Below are 5,000 nucleotides of genomic sequence, written 5' to 3'. Positions count from 1 at the left end.
CTAGATAGGTGGGTCTGAGATTGTGGAACATCTGAATCAGTAGATCGTTTAGATTGGTATTCGGGTACTGATTAAGCCTTGGGAATACAGTAATGGCGGTAGCAGCAGCAGCTGCAACTGTGGTGGTAGTAGTGGAAGTAGCAGCAGCAGCAGCAGCAGCAGTAGTAGTAGTAGTAGTAGTAGTGGTAGTAGTAGTAGTAATAGTAGTAGCACGATTGTGGGGTGAATCAGTATCTCATTTCGATAGGCATTTAGCAATGGTTATGCAGTGTTGACGGCGGCAACAGCATCCGCAGCATCAGTAGTAACAATAGCAGTAGCCGTAATAGAAGCAGTAGTTGTAGTAGCTGTAATGTTAGTAATGTATTAGTATCAATAGTGTCTGCGTTATACGGTTTGTCTTTTCTTTTCTAGTATCTGTACGTATTTTTAATTCGTTTCTCAGCTTTATTTCATGTTACTCCCATTCGCTTTTATCGGGCAGGATCAAGTAGGCTGTCATGTCACGGGTAACTGGTTGGGTCTACGCGTAAGTTAGGCATCTGCTTGTGTTATTTTTTGTTTGTTTTTGCTTCATTTTATAACGAATGTGATATATCGATGTTTCAGATCAGTTCGCAGGCATGACGGCTCTTTTGAGACTGAAACTCTCATAAGTGTCCAACGATACATGAGGCATGTTTTATTCCAGGCATCTGTCAGTAATGGAGAGGTCGCGTTTGAGTGTAAGGAAGTGTTGCTAATTTTAGATTTAAGATATACCTGTGTTTACAATTTCATGACGCTATAGTTACTGGGGACAAAACGGTAGTTACTGAGGACAAGGCGCTATGGTTATGGCAAATCGCTATAATCACCGAGTAAAAAAAAAAACAAAAACAAAAAACAAACAAACAAAAAACAACCCGCAATAGTTACTTAGGACAAAATGCTATGGTTATGGCAAAACGCTTGACTGTCTGCAATTCTGATAATTATCAACTATCAAAATATTTTGTTTATGTCAGAAACTTGGGTGCATTTTTTGATTCAGCTCTGTCTATGCGCAACCATGTTAGTAATTTATGTAAAACTGCTATTCCAACTGAGGAAAATCCGTACCATTCGATCGTGTCTAACTGTTGAAGCAAACACTCAGCTTGTTTTTTCCTTGATCCTAAGTAACATTGACTACGACAATGCACTACCTGATGGTCTGCCTTCTGATTTGTTTTGTCACAAGGCATCTGCTTGGCAGATGTGGTGTAGCGTATATGGATTTGTCCGAACGCAGTGACGCCTCCTTGAGCTACTGAAACTGAACTGAAACTTTGTCACAACGTAACATGATTTTTGACCAAAGCTGCGAGAATCATTTTCAGAAAGTCAAAGAAGGATCACATAACCCCACTTATGAGTCAACTTCCTTGGTTACCCTTCCAGTACATTAATTTAGTACAAAATTACTATATTGGCTAATCGACGCCACTTGGAGGGACCCCTCTCATCTTACTTATCTTCTGTCCTTCATACTTACACCCCATTCCGTTCTTTCACATCTTTTGCTGAAAAACTCCTTTAAGTCCGCAAGACCTCTTCAAAGACATTTGGCCAATGGGCCTTTCATTATAAAGCACCTTCTGTTTGGAATTCTCTTCCTCTGGAGCTCCGTCGCTTACCAACGATGTCTTTTTAAACACACTGAAAACCCACTTGTTTTAGCAGGCCTCTGGGTGTTATGAAGCACAGCTAGTTGTCTGATCTTCCTCCTCCTACCCAACCCACTTTACCTTCTACTGAATTAATCGTGTAATGTGTGTGTATGTGTGTGTGCAGGGTGGGCGGTGGGGGGTTCAGTGGGTGGATGGGTGTTTGTGCGTGCGCGAGCGTGTGTGTGCGTGCGCGAGCGTGTGTATGGCCTTTTTGTCGTGTGTGTGCGTGTGTGTGATTGTTCATATCCGTAATTTGTAGCATTGGTGTATAAATACACATATATGTTGTGGGGCTTTTTTCATGTGCAGAGGTATGTTATGCACAATTGTATATGTATTGTTTCGTGTGAGGCGCTTAGAACCCATTATATGGGGAGTTTGCGCCATATAAGTGCAATCCATTATTATTATTATTATTATTATTATTATTATTATTATTATTATTATAGTCACTGAGAATAAAACGCGGAAATCACGGAGGACAAAGTGATATACTTACTGAGGACAAAACTCTATAGTCACTGAGGAAAAAACTGCACTGTCACTTTTGTGAAAAACGCAATAGTTACTCAGGACAAAGCTCTATAGTCACTGAGGTCAAAGTTTCAGTTTCAGTTTCAGTAGCTCAAGGAGGCGTCACTGCGTTCGGACAAATCCATATACGCTACACCACATCACCCAAGCAGATGCCTGACCAGCAGCGTAACCCAACGCGCTTAGTCAGGCCTTGAGAAAGAATTTAAAAAAAAAATGAATAAGGGTGAATAAATAATAGATAAATGCATAAAAAAAAACAACTACTACCACTACTAATAATATGTATAAGGCGCAAAAACTTGATGAAGTCAACTATAAGCGTACATAAATAAATAAATAATACTGAGGTCAAAGCGTTATGGTAATGACAAAACGCTATAGTTACTGAGGACAAAACGTTATAGTCACTCAGGACAAAGCACTATTGTCATGACGAACAAAGCGCTATAGTCACTGAGGACAAAGCGCCATAGTCACTCGGGATATAGCGCTACATTTACTCAGGACAAAGTGCTATAGTCACCGAGGACAAAGCGCCATAGTCACTCGGGATATAGCGCTACATTTACTCAGGACAAAGGGCTATAGTCACCGTGGACAAAGCGCCAGTCACTCGGGATATAGCGCTACATTTACTCAGGACAAAGTGCTATAGTCACCGAGGACAAAGCGCTATAGTCACTCGGGATATAGCGCTACATTTACTCAGGACAAAGTGCTATAGTCACCGAGGACAAAGCGCCATAGTCACTCGGGATATAGCGCTACATTTACTCAGGACAAAGTGCTATAGTCACTGAGGATAAAGCGCTATAGTCACCGAGGACATGCACTATGGTTACTCAGGATAAAAATGGAGTGAAAGGTGAGAGAGAGGGACAAACAAGCAGGCACACCAACAGAAAATACACTATATCAATTAGAACACAAATGCAAACACTAGTTCAATACTAAAGTCATGCATGCATAGATATTGTCCATTAATAGAGAAACAAACAGACAATTGTGAGTGAATGACAGTCTCAAAAGGCAGAGAAACGGGAGAAGGAGAGAAGTTATTTCATACAACTTTTAATATCACTTGCTGTGCTGTTAAAAAAAAAATCCATGAAGGAAAAAGACGGGGAAAAGAACGGAAAAAAAGAAAGAAATGTTTAACATTGCAACTCACACCAGAGCATTAACAAACCCAGACAGAAAAAAAAAATCACGTGATATACTCGCTTAGAATGCAAGCAACAACACACCAGAGCAACCCAGACAAGTGTATACAGTCACTGAACATTCCTAGATCGCATGCCGCAAGACACCCAAGGGCAATTGTTGCGCCAGAAGATAGGGAAAAAAGAACCCCCCCCCCACCTCCCCCTGAAAATGAGGATTAATGGGGAAAAAATAAGTGGAAAAAACAGAAAGAAAAAAGTTATCAAAGAGAGAGAGAGAGAGAGAGAGAGAGAGAGAGGGTTGTAAGGCACTAAAAAAAAAGAAAAAAAAAGAAAGAAAAAAAGCGGGTGCTCCAAGACCTGCATGCAACTGAGGAGAAAAAAAAAACAAACCACAACAACAAAAAACAAACAAAAAATACCCAGGACAAAATGCTATAGTCACTCAGGACAAAACGGTGTAATCAATGATGACAAAGCGCTATAGTCACTCGGGACAAAGCGCTTTGTTTACTCAGGACAAAATGCTATAGTCACTGACGATAAAACGCTTTTGTCACTGAGAACAAAGCGCTATAGTTATCAGGACAAAATGCTGTAGTCACTGACGAAAAAAACGCTTTTGTCATTGAGAACAAAGCGCTATAGTTATCAGGACAAAATGCTGTAGTCACTGACGAAAAAAACGCTTTTGTCATTGAGAACAAAGCGCTATAGTTATCAGGACAAAATGCTGTAGTCACTGACGATAAAACGATTTTGTCATTGAAAACAAAGCGCTATAGTTATCAGGACAAAATGCTGTGGTCACTGACGATAAAACGATTTTGTCATTGAAAACAAAGCGCTATAGTTATCAGGACAAAATGCTGTAGTCACTGACGATAAAACGATTTTGTCATTGAAAACAAAGCGCTATAGTTATCAGGACAAAATGCTGTAGTCACTGACGAAAACACACTGTAGTCACCGAGAACAAAGCGCTATAGTTATCAGGACAAAATGCTGTAGTCACTGACGATAAAACGCTTTTGTCACTGAGAACAAAGCGCTATACTAATTATGACAAAATGCTGTAGTCACTGACGATAAAACGCTTTTGTCACTGAGAAAAAAGCGCTATAGTTATCAGGACAAAATGCTGTAGTCACTGACGATAAAACGCTTTTGTCACTGAGAACAAAGCGCTATAGTTATCAGGACAAAATTCTGTAGTCACTGACGATAAAACGCTTTTGTCACTGAGAACAAAGCGCTATACTAATTATGACAAAATGCTGTAGTCACTGACGAAAACACACTATAGTCACCAAGAACAAAGCGCTATAGTTACCAGGACAAAATGCTATAGTCACTGACGATAAAACGCTTTTGTCACCGAGAACAAAGCGCTATTGTCACCGAGGACAAAGCGCTATAGTCACCGAGGACAAAGAGCTATAGTCACCAAGGACAAAGCTCTATGTAATCACCGAGGACAGAACACTGTAGTCGCCCAGGACAAAGCACCATAGTCAAAGCGCCATGGTTAGTCGGGACGGCACAGTGGTCTGGAAGAAAGGGATTCCCTCAGTGGCGGGGTAAACAGGAGAGGGGGGGAGAGGCGGCT

The 5,000-nt window shown here is 40.7% G+C and overlaps 1 protein-coding gene across 1 annotated transcript in view; it reads left to right on the top strand.

Moving 5' to 3' along the window:
* Nucleotides 1–5,000, top strand: part of LOC143298638 (uncharacterized) — an 86,310-nt gene that overhangs the window by 75,177 nt on the left and 6,133 nt on the right. The window lies entirely within an intron of this gene.

Source organism: Babylonia areolata, chromosome 24 (assembly GCF_041734735.1).
Source record: "Babylonia areolata isolate BAREFJ2019XMU chromosome 24, ASM4173473v1, whole genome shotgun sequence".
NCBI lineage: Eukaryota > Metazoa > Mollusca > Gastropoda > Neogastropoda > Buccinidae > Babylonia > Babylonia areolata.
The sequence above is the reverse complement of the archived record's forward strand: the minus strand, read 5'-3'. Positions and strand labels throughout refer to the sequence as shown.